Genomic DNA, 15114 nt, shown 5'->3' on the forward strand with positions numbered 1-15114 from the left:
GCATTAGTCTGTGGGGGCTACCATAAATACTACAGACTGCATGGAGGCTGGAGATCCAAGATCAACACGTCAGCACATTTGGTTTCTCTGGAGGCCTTTTCCGTGGCTCTGTCTTCATTTGGCTTTTTCTGTTTACACACACAACTCTGGAGTCTGTTCTTTTTATAAGGACACCAGTCCTATTGGATTAGGGCCCCGTTTAACTTAAACTTCTTTTTTTAAAGACCCTATCATTTAATACAGTCATATTGTAAGGTACTGGTGATTAGGACTTCAACCTGTGAATGGGGGAGAGCATAATTCAGTCTATCATACCATTATAACCAAATTTAACTGTACTGTAACATAGTGTTAAGTGCATTTTAATTGTTTTAGAATCATCACAACCATCCATCTCCAGAACGCTTTTCATCTTGCAAAGCTGAAATTCTGCACCCATCTAATAATAACTCCCTATTCTCCCCTTGACAATTTTCTGCCTCTATGAATTTGATTATTCTAGATAATTTAAGTAGAATCCCATGACTTTCTGTAACTGACTAATTTCACTTAACATAATTTCTTCAAGATTCATCCATGTTACAGCATAGCACATGTCAGAATAATCTTCCTTTTTAAAGCTGAGCAATATTCCATTGCATGTGTTTATCCATTCATCCATCAATAGTAATTTGGGCTGTTTCCACCTTTTGACTATTGTAAATATGTTTACTTTTAAGAGACCTCAAAAAACTCATGAGTCATGTGTGCTGTCCAGGTTTTACAGTTACTTTCAATAGGAGACACTGAAACCCAAATAACGGTAGAGTGTCCTTATTCTGTATTATCCATAACTAGGGCCCACTAAATTTCATTTTAATATGCAACCAGGATACTCAGTATAAGCATAACAGAAATTGTCCTTCGATATTTGAGTCGAAAGATAGCATTCATCCAAATACATCTCCCACTTGTACTACTATCTAGAGATGCTTTGTTTAAATTAAAATATCCCCACTTTTAGACATTGTGTTTGAAGATGGGAACAACCTTGGAAAGAATAATACAAAATTTGTTGTATAATATTAGTCACTGATATTTTAATATGATTTATTTTATGGGTTCTTTCTTCTTTATAATTAGTTGAAAAGTGGGGCGTTGAGCAGCTTATGAATAAATAACAACTCAATATGCAAAAACATAATGTTTCTACTCCCTCTCCTTATTGCCTCCCATTATCCTCCAATAACATGTATTAACTGTCTGTTTTATTTGAGATAATTATATATGATAATAAAAATTCCTTATGAAAAGAATATTTCTATCAAGAGAACCCCTTAACTCCCACCATCATGCTGAGGGAACTCAGAGAATCTTTTAGGTTTTCTTTAGGCCTTATTTAAATTTTCACAAAATAATCTCAAGCTAGAAATTTTCCATAGATGTTCCCTGATGATTCTGAATTGGCGATTACGCTCATAAGACCACAGACATGACTGACCATCCCAGTAAATGCATTCTAGTTACTAGTGAGTAGTCAATCCAATTACCTTGGACCTAAGAAGTTCAAATTAAGCCTCTTCTAATTTGGGGAAGGTTTCAATTGCTAATAGGATAATTGTACCTGACTTCAAAGTACAGGCTGTGGTTTTCCATTTTTAAAAACTTATTTTCAGAAATAGAGCAATTCCCTCAAAGGAAGGATGATGAAAACAGTAGCTGAGTTTTCCTTGATGCCTGAATTTACTGCTGTATCTCATACTGACATAATTAATAATAAACAGACAAGTCTTTTTTCTTTTTTTATTTTCATATGTTCCCATATTGTCTCACCATATTATGATTATATTAGCAATTAGTAAAGGAGGAATTAGCACTGCATCTACTTATTACCATCAACCTATTAATTTACATTGGAAATTCCCTCTACGCTTCGACATTCTGTGCTGTTCTGTGTTGAGCCATCTGAAATTTCAAAGAGAGCTCCCATTATCAAAGTAATTCTGAAAGAAGTGAGCTTTTGCCCTACCCACTTTTTTTCAGGAGAGACCTACTAACAGATGTTCTTTTATGTTATAAACATATCTCTGTTACTCACTTGATGGGGGGTGGGAGAGCGGCAGTGCATGATTATCTGCTTTGTATGATGCAAATGAAGTGAGAATTTGAAAAAATGGTGTCATGGACTTCTTTGTACTTACTTTCTTAACCTTTTAAATGTTAATAGAAAGTTACCTTTTTCTTATTTTATGTTTAATTAAATCTCCCCTACTCTCTAAAGAAAACCATTCTTTTTTCTCTTCATAAGGTAAACTTGAGACTGCTATTGAACCTTTTTTCTCAGTCAATAGTTCTCTAATATTCTTTTTTTCAATCAGCAAATATAGAGCCTGACAAAAAGCTGCATTTATTGGATAAATGCTTATCATGTGTTTAGTGTGAAAATGACTGTGTGAAAATATCAAAAGATATTCTATAAAGTTTATCTTCAGATTAAAAGTTTACATTTATTTAGATTTTATTTGAATATAAACTAGAGTACAATTTTAAAGAGATGAAATTTTTTTAATTCATTTTTAAATGGCTTCTGTAATTTAGACAAAATACTCCAATATAGAAAACAAAAGTTATTTGCTACTCTGGTTGAAAGAGTCCCGCTATTCTTTAAGGAATCAAAATCTGCCATTTATTTCAGATATGTAGCATTATGAAACTTTCACAACATTTCTGGTTCTGCTCAGAAAGTGTTTCAAAGATCTACAATTTTACTGATGTTAAAATGTTAGAATGTTTTTACTCCCATAAATACAATTCTCTAATAGTATTCGCTCCAAAGAATAAAGCAGGTGTTTCGAATTTTCTTATGATTTGAAGCTAACAACAGAAACTGAACTATCACATCACATTTTCAGTAACTAACCATAGTCCTCAGTAATCGTTTTACCCTCTTTGCCAGAGTCTACGCTTTACACCCTAACTTTTAAGGATAATTAAGAATATTTTGGGTATCTTTTATGGTATTGCTTTGCAATGGAGACAAATCTAACAGATCAAATAGGTCATGTAAAATCATTCACTCATTCAGCAAACATTTATTCAGCTCCTACTGTATCCCGAGCACTGTTCTAGGTAATTAAAATACATCCATGAGGCATTCAGAAAAATATTCCTGTCCTTATAGGGGTTACACTCTAGCACGGGAGTTAAGAAATATAGAGGAAGTATAATAAATAAGTAAATAATCTAGGGTATAGGGTGATGAGTGCTATGGGTAAAAGAAAAAGACAACTAGTATGAGAGGAACTAGGAGTTTGCGGTTGGGGCGGGAATGTATGTTCCAGAATTCAGTAATTGGTCAGGGTGGGTCTTTGAAGACATACTGGAAGGTGGTGAGGGAGTTAGCCCCGTAGATTCTTGGTAAGAGCATTCCAGGCATCAGATGGTTGAGGAGGATCTTAAGGAATGGTTGAGGAAGGGAAAAGAAGTCATAGGATTTAAGCAAGAAAAGCAAGAAGGGGAAAACATCAGGTCCCCCAGGAGGTTAAAGTGCTGAGAAAAGGGCTTGATTGCTGAGCAGAAAGTGCAAACTCCCCTCATTTCCAACTCTCAGCTTTAAAAAAATTTTCCATAAGTCTTTTGTAAATTAATACTAGAATTGAATATTTAGATTAACCAGAATTATTTATGACTCATTTAAGAAAATAAAATTGGGTAAGATTGCATCATTACAAAGTAATGAATCAGATATGTTCTTCCTATTTGGGGGGAAAAGAAGACATCTGCAACAATCATCCCCTTTTGATCGCAACACCTTATTGTGATAGATGCTGCCTTGGTGAAGAAGGCTCTGAGAGTCAATTAACATCTTAAGAGTTTTACTACTGAGAAAGTTACCCAAAGTGGGATCTGAAAGCCAAGCTCCAGCCCTAACATACAAATAATCATAGAAAGAAAGACTATATCAGATGTTTTTCTCCAATTTCTAATGAAAAGAAAGGAAGGAAATTAGGAAAGAGGAAGAGGGGGAGGGAAGGGATTCGGTGGGAAGCCTGCACAGCAGTTGAATAAGCCAGATGCAAAATGAAGTATGGTCTAAAATTTTGACAAGTTATGTGCACCATTTCAATATGGAAATTAGATCTATTAAGAAAAATAATATGAAATAAGCAACTGGAAAAAAACGCATTTGTTTCTCCCACAGTTTGACTAACTGCTCATAGTGTACTAGAAACTATTATGTTAAGATGAAACGCCCCTGGTCTTTTTCAGGCAATAGAGGGTATTTTAATTGATGACACATTTAAAAAGCACAACACACTGAACCTAGACGATTCAAACTAAAACCATTTACTTGCCAACATAGAAATGACCCAGTCAGCTATTCCTGTCCTACCATAACATCAATATATTTTGTAAAGAACTACACTTACCTGGTTTACTGTCATTTGAGAGTTTAACTGTTGTTACTCCTCTTTCATCAGGCCTAGGAAGAAGTCTACTTATTTTATATTAAAAATTATATAACCGTCCAAATTTTAACTAAGTGTTCTATTATTTGAAAAGCATCAACAGACTTGAATATAATCAAAACTTTGAATTATCTGAAGTTTGAAGTCAAATAGTTGAAACCTTTATCCTAATTAAACTCCTTCATTACTAATTTAGAAACATGCATCAAATTAAAACTAACTATTAGAAACTAAAGAACGTTGTTCACCATCTGGTTCTACAGGTTACTGCAGTCACTAACCTGCAGTACACCCTGAAAGGACTCCAAGGGCAAAGATCAATAATGAGGCACTCCGTATTTTGGGAAAACAGACACAGCAGACCCTCAGATAGTTTTTTAGCAGAAATTTTTATGAACCCAAATTCTTGCATCTTCTTATACTTAAAAAAAGCACTAAAACCATGAGCTGAGATATCTGTTCCTCCTGACTAACAGTAAATGTCTACCAAGAGTATGCTTGATTGCAGATACCCCTTTGCCAGTACCACATAAATACTGCCCCTCACCCTTTTGGAACAGTTCCTCAGAGCTATCTGAGAGGCTGTCTCCCACGCTTTAGTCCTCAGTAAGATCCTGAATAAACTCAGCTCACAGCTCTTACATTGTGCGTTTTTTCCCCAGTCAACACTATTTTTATTGAATGTAATAAAACCACAAAACTTACCTACTATTATCCATAACAGATTATTCATAACAGCTCAGGTCCTCTATTATATAAACAGGGTATTTTTATTATATCAATATAATCTGTTTACTTACATTTAAACCTGTCAGAGAGAAAAATGTTTATATATTCGCTAAGCTTACACTTTGTTTGGCTTCCTACACAAAGATTAATTCTCATGCACAGAACTCCAAAGCACAACAAGTTCAAAAAAATCCATAACTCTAATCACTTATTACAATTTTTTAAAAAACTGCAATAAATACTACCCTTCAAGGACACTAATAATTATGGGGTTGAACAGGCTCATTGCTAAGAAGATGATTCTCACCTCTAATTATAGCAATGGCAAGTGTGTGCATAAATTAATATAGTTGTTTTATAGATTATCCTCTTTGATATCTGGGGTAATTCTCTTCCTTCTAGCTTCTACAATAAAGCACTGACCCTCTATTACAGTATATCCTGTGGCCTGTAAAAATCTCATCATTAGGAAAACATAGTGTCAAATCTACAAAAAAGCACTATCAATAGAGTTGGCTGCCCTGATTTGACAATTGTCCACAGTTGGCATTTCTGTAATTTCCCTACACTCTTTGTCATAATCAAGTGAAATCTGCATTTTTCTCTTCAGAAATTCAATATAAATCATAGGTTGAATCCACTAACACAAAAAGGTATTCCAAGTAACTGACAACTATTATCTTTCCAGAACAGAAATAAAGAAATTTTTTGCCAAAACAGCAAACATGACTTACTCTGTTTATCATAGAACCATGGCATTTACAGTACACTCTATTTTGTGATACTGATTTACCTCTGCAGATTTCACTATAAATCACATGCATTTAATAGGGACAATGAAAAAAAAATACAAAAGATAGTTGTAGGTTTGAAAATCGGCAGGAAAGAGATATCTAGTGACATTCAGCATAGAAGCTGATACTCTCTCTTATCGATTTCTTTTCAACTCAGATGTTTATATATAGAAAAATTACATACATATATATATAGGAGATGACAAAATAAATATATTTGGTGGAGCTTGCAATGTAACAGAATTCAGGAAAATAAAAAGATAATTCAATGGTGAGAAAAGAAGAGAAGGAAGTGTGATGGAAGCAGATAGTAAATCTCAAGTTTACTAAATAATACAATACAGAAGATAAATTTTTTGGAAATAAATCAGTATCTTCTGGAACATTAAGAATTCTAACATTTAATAAATTACGATCTTAATAACCGCGATACAAGTTTCCACCCTGTTCCCTTCTCTGGAGACCTGTTCTACTCCTAACATATCTAGTTTATTGTCCCCTCAGATTCTCAGCTCTCTCAGCACTTTATCATTCCCGATATAGCTGTTCAGTCCACATTTTTCATGGGTATCACTTATGGTGAATGTAATGGGGTATTTTTGGACATTTACCAGAAGTAGGCAATATAATCTTATTTACCTTTGCAACTTCCATTTGAAAGTTATGGCCAAAGCACATTATCACAATAGTCTGCCTTAACCATAATCCACAGATACTGGCGAAGTGAAGTCACAATAGCAATGATTCAACATTTCAGCTATTCCCTGTGATTCTATAGAAGAAGCAGTGGGCTACAGAATTCTGTGACTTGTGATCTCTATTCCCCTGAGTTAGCTACATTGGTGGTTGACACCAGAGATTATTAACAAGGGACTAAGTAGTTTCAGTCAGGGTATATAAAGGTGTGTAGGTATATTTACACACTATTAGACCTTATAAAGTTTATCACTGAAGCCCCAAGTTGTCCATGAACTTGAGGTTAAGAACCCTGCCAGCAAGAAATCCTTAAGAGCATTCTCTGCCTACTTCCTCTGCCATCAATCACCACTCAGAGCAGAAGCAGGCAGCTGTGGTGAGAGTTGCTTTTCACTGTGTCTACGCAGAGAGAATAATTGGCTCCAGCCCTTTCAAGAAACTGGGAGGTGTTTTTGTTCTAGAAGTTTTTGTTTTTGTTTTGTTTTGTTCTGCTGTAAGTCAGTGAATAATATTTTCTCAATTTTTTTAATGTATAAGAACTTAATGCTTACATTCAGGATTATGGAGAGAAATCAAAAATAAAAATAAGAATTCTGAAATATTTATATTCTCAGGAATGGGCTCAAAGCATAATTGCACATCAAAACCCCTGGTATCTCATACAAGTGAATAGTGTCTTTATAGACTGATTTCTACTGGAAGATTTGCACTTTTAAAATTGGGTTTATCATTAAAAGCATGTGTTTCCTAACCAAATATTCTGCATTGTGTTAGGAATTCCAAAGAGGAACCAAATAGACAGGAAACTAACCATATACAGACTTTCATTTTGCTGTATCAGCAGAACATATTATTTTGATATTGTGTCCTATATAGGAACATTTTTCTGCTTTTGCTACATTTGCTTTGGGATTTGAATTGTTCCTGTCTCCCAGTATTATAAAGCACTGTTATGCTTACAACAAAGTTAACACTTGTCAACTGACTGGATAGTTGATGGCAAAAGGCACACTTTTCATCCCAAGTTAAAAACTATTCATTGAACAATGGCCTGGCCAAGCAGTCTTGAAAGTCACAACCAGCTGATGTGGTAGGAAGTACACTGAATCTGGAGTCCAAGGACAAGGTTCCTACCCTCCTTACAGGTGACTATAGCTGAATGACCTTGGACAGTTAACTTAACCTATCTCAGGCTAGTTCTCATTTTTAAATTGACTATAATTATACCTGTCCTATATACCACACAGGGATATTTTGAAGCTCAAATTAAATGATGAGCTAGATCTCTTGTCCCAGATATGAAGGAAAGAAAGACAAGAATAAAAAGCATGGGAGAGCGGATAAGGTGAGTTAGAAATCTTTTCTCAATTACTACTTTTATGTTGGTTAGAGATTACCATTGGAGGAAATGAAGGCCAAGGAATATTAAACGAGGTCATCAAGAATGCATCATTAAAGATGTGTGTTCTCTTTTACAAACTAATTCTGCTTCCTGCACCTCCATTCTCTGACCTACTTGATCGAGGGGAAAATTTGTTGTCTCTGAAATGCTACAGTCTAGACTATGACTCTAACCCATTTTAAAAAGTGCAACTAATTTCACTGTATGCATGGCAAAGGATTTTAGCAGATTATATGTAGTCAGTTCACATTCTAAGAAATCTTCTCTCTAGTAATTTTGATAATTTTCAAAACTTACATAAATTTTTGTTTTGTTTCCAAGTAATAATAAGAGAATCACCACACTAATAGATATTGTACTATGTACCAGGTACTAAGCTAAGTTCTTCATATATTTTGTTATGAAACCCAATAGTTGTCTATGATCTTGGTATTTTTATTACTCGAAAAGTATACATGAAAAAAATGGAGCTTATTCTTAAGTATCAGAACCTAGATTTGAATTTATATGTGAACCCATGTCTTTCTGACCACAAAGCCTCATTAATTCTAAATGCTAATAGTCATTAGAAAACAAATGTAGGTGAGATAAAACCTTTGTTCCTTAGAAGGCTTACAATATAGATGAGGAAATTAAATGAGTACACAACTGATAAAACAAAAACAACCCTAAAAGGAGAGTAATACAAGCTAATACTTTTCCAGCTTTATTCAGATATAATTAACATACAACATTGTATAAGTTGAAGATAAATAATGTGATGGTTTGAATCACGTTATCTTTTGTGAAATATTTACCACAATGAGATTAGTTAACACATTCTTTACTTCATATAATTGCCAATTTGCTGTTTTGTTGTTATGGTGAAAACATTAAACTTTCCCATGGCAACTTTCAAGTGCACAATACAGTATTGTTACCTGTAGTCACCATGCTATCCATTAGATCCCTGGACCTTCTTCAGCTTTTAACTGAAAATTTGTACTCTTTGACTAGCATCACCCTTCAGTCTTTGGCAACTGCCATTCTACTCTGTTTATATGAGTTAAATGGTCTAGATTCTATATAAAAGTGAGATCATACCATATTTATATTTCTCTGTCTGACTTATTTCACTTAGCATAAGGTCCTCAAGGTCCACCCTTGATGCAAATGGCAGGATTTCCTTCTTTCTTATGGCTAAATTATATATATATGTGTGTGTATACACACACACACACACACACACACACACACACTACATTTTCTTTAAGAGTTAATATGTAATGACTGTTCACATGATGTCAGTCCTGTACTAGGCACTCAACATCTCTCAGAAATCCTATGAGATCAGTGTAATTACTGTCTCCATTTTACAGATGGCAAGAATGAAATTTCAGAAAGGTTATGTAATTTGTTCTAAATCACACATCTAGGGAATAACAGTTTGGGGAAAATTGCAGGCAAAAAGACTCCAGGGGCACCTTGCTAACTAATAAAAGTAGCACAAAGTCAATGGAAAGCAGATAGTGTGAGTTAATGAATGTCCATTTAGGGAGGTAGAGACATAAAAAATATATTATTTAAATATATATAGATATACATATTCATTGTGATATTGTGATATAATACAAAATAGATATTTTGGTGTTCATCACCAACTCCTGACCAGAGTTCCTAAAATCTTTATAATTTCCTAGGTGATAAAGGTGCTGAAAACTGCTTTTGTTCTAGTATTTCATCTTTGACCCCAATTTCTGACACAGAGCTCCTAAATCCCTTGGAATTTCCTTGGTGGTAGGAACATATTTTGTTCTAATGAGGCAACTCTTGGTGAGCTCCTGGGTAGATTCAGAATGCAGGCTGGTCACCAAAAAGCCCAAGCCACGATTAGAAGCTTGGAACTTCAAGTTTCATCCCCCATCCTCTGGGGAGGAAATGGAGATTGAATTAATTATCAATCATACTTATGTGATGAAGCCTCCAAAAAATCCCTGAGCTAGGAAGTCCAGAAGGCTTCCAGGTTGGTGAACGCGTCGATATCTGGGAGGCTGTTGCTCCCCAACTCTGAGAGGATATAGGCTCTGGTGCTTGGACCCTTCTAGACCTTGCCCCACATACCTCTTTATCAGGCTGTTGATTTGTGTCCTTTAAAATACCTTTTGTAATAAGTCAGCAATATATAAGTAAACTGTATTTCCTGGGTTCTGTGAGCTGCTCTAACAAATTATCAAAATTTAGAAGGGGGTTAGGGAGACCTCCCATTTGTTGCCAAGTCAGACAGAAATTGTGGGTGACCTTGGGACCTGCTACTTATGACTGGTGTCTGAAGTAGGGGGCAGTCTTGTGGGACTGATCCTTAATTGTGGGGTCTACCCTAACTTCAGGCAGTTAATGTCAGAATTGCTTGATCTAGAAAACCCACACATCTGGTGTCAGAAGTGTTTAAGTATGAGAGTAAAGGAAAAAAAACTGAGTTTGTTCTACAGATGCACATTCACGCATAATAACATAGGCATATGTATAAAAATAACTTGAAATTTTGACTTCTTATCTGGGAATTATCTATCCAAAACTCCTGAAGAGATGTCAAAGAAATCATTGACTTTAAGCTGCCAAAATCTTAAGTCTGGATTTTGTAAACAGGAAATGAGTTAGAAAACATGACTAAAACATGAACCACAGCTCATAGTACTTGATCCTCCCACAAATACCAAATCATCATTCAGACCTCCTGGCACTGTCAATCTGTAAGAAACAGGGTCAGTTTTCTTTTGTTCGAATTTACTTTATACCTCTGACTTCATACACGCACCATCAGTGCTTTGATCTCTACTAAGTCTTGAGAATTAAAGGTCAATGCCATCAAGGATAAAGGAAAATGAGCTAGCCCTAATTTGGAAGGTTTTCAGAACCAAGTTTAGGATATTAAAACATTCAGTCATGCCATATTAAAATGAAGTTGCTGAAGTCTTACAAAAATGATCCATATTAAAGAAAATTCAGAGAAGCATGGAAGGTATGTGAACATGGACATGTGTGCTTACTGAGGCTGCAAGCAACAGGTTGCAGTGTTACAGTTAATGATTTTTAACAATATCAGACATAAATTTAGGTCCAACTGAGTCCAAGAATACACACATACAACATAAGCAAATTAAACCTGAAGAAGTCAGCAAAAACAAGAAACAATTCCTTTATTTGCCACCTGCACCTACCACCTTCAACCTCTTCCTCAGGGCACATGTTAGCCTCCAATAACCCAGATCGTAAATGCAGAGAAACAAAACAAGCTAGTTTACAATTCTTAAACCTTGACAGCCCTGGTCCTAGCCATTCAGTTATTTAGTGCTAACTTACTCCCTAAGTAAGCTATAGCTCCATTGTACATATATTCATACTTTTCATGATTCCAAAACTTCCATCATAGTATGTCACTACTGTGTAAAAACAATTAGACTCCCCTTAGGATGCTATATCTGGATATAAATTCAAATATCTTCATTAGTTACATGATTTCTATTTATGCTGAATAATCTAAGCAACAATGGGATGGTTGGACTAAAATAATTTAAGGCTCCTTCCAAACCTTGTTTTCAGTGATGCTAACAGAGGTGATATTTATAAATCAGCATGTACCTAAGAGAAGTTATTTGACTCTCAATTTAGTTATTCAAAGTCTAATAGGAATGGAATCTTACAGAGATAAATCGGATGTGTAGGGCATTTTATTTTTATAAACTCTATTAACATACGGTTTCCTTTTGTTCTTATCCTATGAAGGAAATAATACAGATATTGCAAGAACCCTTCCATGTAGAGCCTCTTTCCTGTTCATAAAGGTGATTAATGGTGGACAGGAGAGAAACCCCCATACTTCCTAAGTACAATTTATATATTCTTCTTTTAGAATATGCTGTCATTCTCATCTGTGCTACTATCAGCAACTTTATGATCTCAGTCATCTCTCTGTGACACATTAATCAAAGACAAAGAAAGAAGCCACTCAGAGGAGAGAAGACTATGAGGGTGGAATATTGGGTAAAGTTAGAATAAAAAAGAAAGTAGGAGTTGAATTCTGTGGCTATACCCATAAGGTACAAAGTGAAATGATCAGACGTTGGTCCTCTCAATGTGACCATTATAGTCAGCCAAAGTCAGTGCCTTCCTGTGGAAGGTAACCTTGACCAGACAGCAATACCTGGGTTCCAGTCCAGTCTCCAGGACCTCTAGCCTGTGTCCGTCTACAAATCATTTCTCTTCTTATCCAAGGCCAAACACCAAATGAGTTACAATACATATCTCTTGACTCCCCATCTCTGGCCATTGCCATTATTTAACACAGGATTCTTAGTTTAGATGTGGTGTCAATTAAGTGGATCTGTGGAATACATTGTGATGCTTACATCACAAGTGACCTTACCCCATGGCTCCTTCTACTCTGTATCCCTTAATTTCTCCAGCTATTAAATGAGGAAAATAATTAATAACTGCAAAGTATCTGAAAGCCCTACATTGTTTTTCCCCATCATGACAAGCTAAGCCTTAGTAACTTCAGCAGTCATGTGTTTATCAGACTTGTTCCTCTTATGTCATGGTTTTTGTTGAGGTGATTTGTCCTAATGACTGAAGGTACTGTGTAAATTACGGAGCACTCTATTAACTATTTTCAGAACTTAGGGATTTGATTTGGCTGTTGATATTGACTTTAAAATCTGAATAATCTTCAAATTTGTGCTTCTGTTCACGCACCTGTTGCCAACTTTTACCTCACTCCAAAAAAATTAAAAATGGACTAGCTATCTCTCAGTCTCCTATTTTAACACACTCATGTTTAAAGGCATTCTAAGGGTTATATTCAAATTATGGATTTGAGCAGTGGTGATTTCAAAGGCATTGATGAAAAGTGGTTCATGTGTTTTAATGAATTCAGTGGATTCAACAAGTTGAATTGATTAAATTTAATGAATTATACCTTGTTCCTCTTCATAGACTTCAATTTGCTTCTGAGAAATAACTGAAGTTATATTTTTAATTTGTACCTAAATTACAGGTATATATGTTAATAAAATAGACTGACAATTTATTATTTTAAGATGTATATGAATATTCCTTATGGCAATTAGCAGAAAAAAACTAAATTTAAACTTATTAATGTCAAGTAACTAGATTCATAAAAAGGAGTATGTTAAAATAAAGTAATATTTTTCTATAAGAATCAAGGATCAAAATTTATGATCTCCCCAAAACTTTGTAGCCTTATTTTTTATTGCCCTCAACTTAAAAAGCAGTATTTCTTTCCTATAAGAATGAAAGGAATGTGATGTTACTGTTCTTCTGGGTATATCACCTACCTTAATGACAAGAAGACTCTTTGAAATGTTTACAAACAAAGCTTTAATTTTAACTGTCTTTCCTGATGGTACTATATTTAGTTTAAACTTCCATTCAGTAAATATATCAATAGACTTATGCCCATAAATTATTACCTCATACAGATCTATTTAACTAGAAATTAAAAGATTAATTCTGAAATAAAAAAGAATCATCTTTTAATATAATTAAAAGATTTGTTTTTTTTATTTTTGCCATAGAGGCTTAAGTCTATTTTCTCTCCTTTTCTGCTGCTTATATCTACCATCTTTCTCTTCTTCTCTCCTAAACAGCAGCCTGCTTCCCTCTGATAAGCACTCTCCTCTAATAAATCCCATATCAACTTCTCCATGTGATACTGAATGTCATGTGTCCTACAGGCCTGGAAATGCATGATGGTGAGATTACTCCCAGGATTCAAAGTAGAGGTAGCCATGGGTTAAGGCCACTTGTGATGTAAGCATCACAATGTGTTCCACAGATCCACTTAATTGACCTCACATCTAAACTAAGAATCATGTGTTATATAATAGGAATGGCCATGGATTGAGAGTCAAGAGAGAGTCATTACAACTCATTCAGTGTGTGACCTTGGATAAGTCATCTAGCCTCTCTGTACTTCTATTTGTCTGTCTACTGTTTAGCACTCCTTCTTTCTTAAATTTCAGACCACTAAAGCGTCACTTGTTCAAAATAGAGATTTTTCGGGCTCTACTCCCAAAATAATCTAACTCAAAATACCTGATATAGCCTGCTAAATTAACAAGCAGGTAATTCTGGTGCAGGGAGTACAGTGGGTGTTTTTGTTTGTTTGTTTGTTTTTAAATTGATATATAAATGTATAATGGCCTGCCCTTGGCTTCTTATAAACAGAATCACTCACATAATTGGTGGGGGAGGGGGAGTCTAACTTCTTGCACTCAACACAACAGTTTTAGTATAGGTCCATGATATTATACTGATAGTTATTTTTGTTCAAATCCTGTTTTATTATATGTAAAGTCTGTTTCTTATAAACAGCACAGAGTTGAATCTTGCTTTTTCATCCAGTCAGAGAATACCAGATTTTTAATTGGGAGTGTTAGACCATAACATTTTGAACCAAACAAAATTTAAAAGTTGTGTCCCTGTAATCAAATTTTGGTAAATGTATGAAAATATGCCAAGACCACATCCAGTTGCCTGTACATTCTCCACCTTTTCTGACCATATTTACACGTCAACTTAGCAGTCTTTGCAGCTGTTAAGAAGACATCACTAATGTGTAAATATAAATTGGGGTTGACTTTACACTATGGTTTCATAGGTGTCACTATGAAGTGCAAACACATAAAAACTTCAAAACATTTTTTTAAAAGAATAGAAAACACTCACCAAACTACAAAGTGTGTAAGTCAAATGAATAGAACAGTTGTCAAACTAAACTCTAAGGATTTTATTAAAAAAGAAAACAGAAAAAGATTTTAATAAACTAAAACAGCACAAGGTAAGAGATCCAAATGAAGAGAGAAGACAAAAGAATTAAGTTATTGCCAGTGGAAAAGTTTTAACTAAGAGGAAAAGGTAATGGTTGGGGTAACACAACAGAAATGACTTTTGGGAAGTTATGATAACAGACTCTATTTTCTTGGAGTAGTTATTAACTATCTACCAGAATTAGTGATTAATTATACATATAGGATTATGTTTAAAT

The sequence above is a fragment of the Camelus dromedarius genome, chromosome 17, assembly GCF_036321535.1.
Source record: "Camelus dromedarius isolate mCamDro1 chromosome 17, mCamDro1.pat, whole genome shotgun sequence".
NCBI classification, from domain to species: domain Eukaryota; kingdom Metazoa; phylum Chordata; class Mammalia; order Artiodactyla; family Camelidae; genus Camelus; species Camelus dromedarius.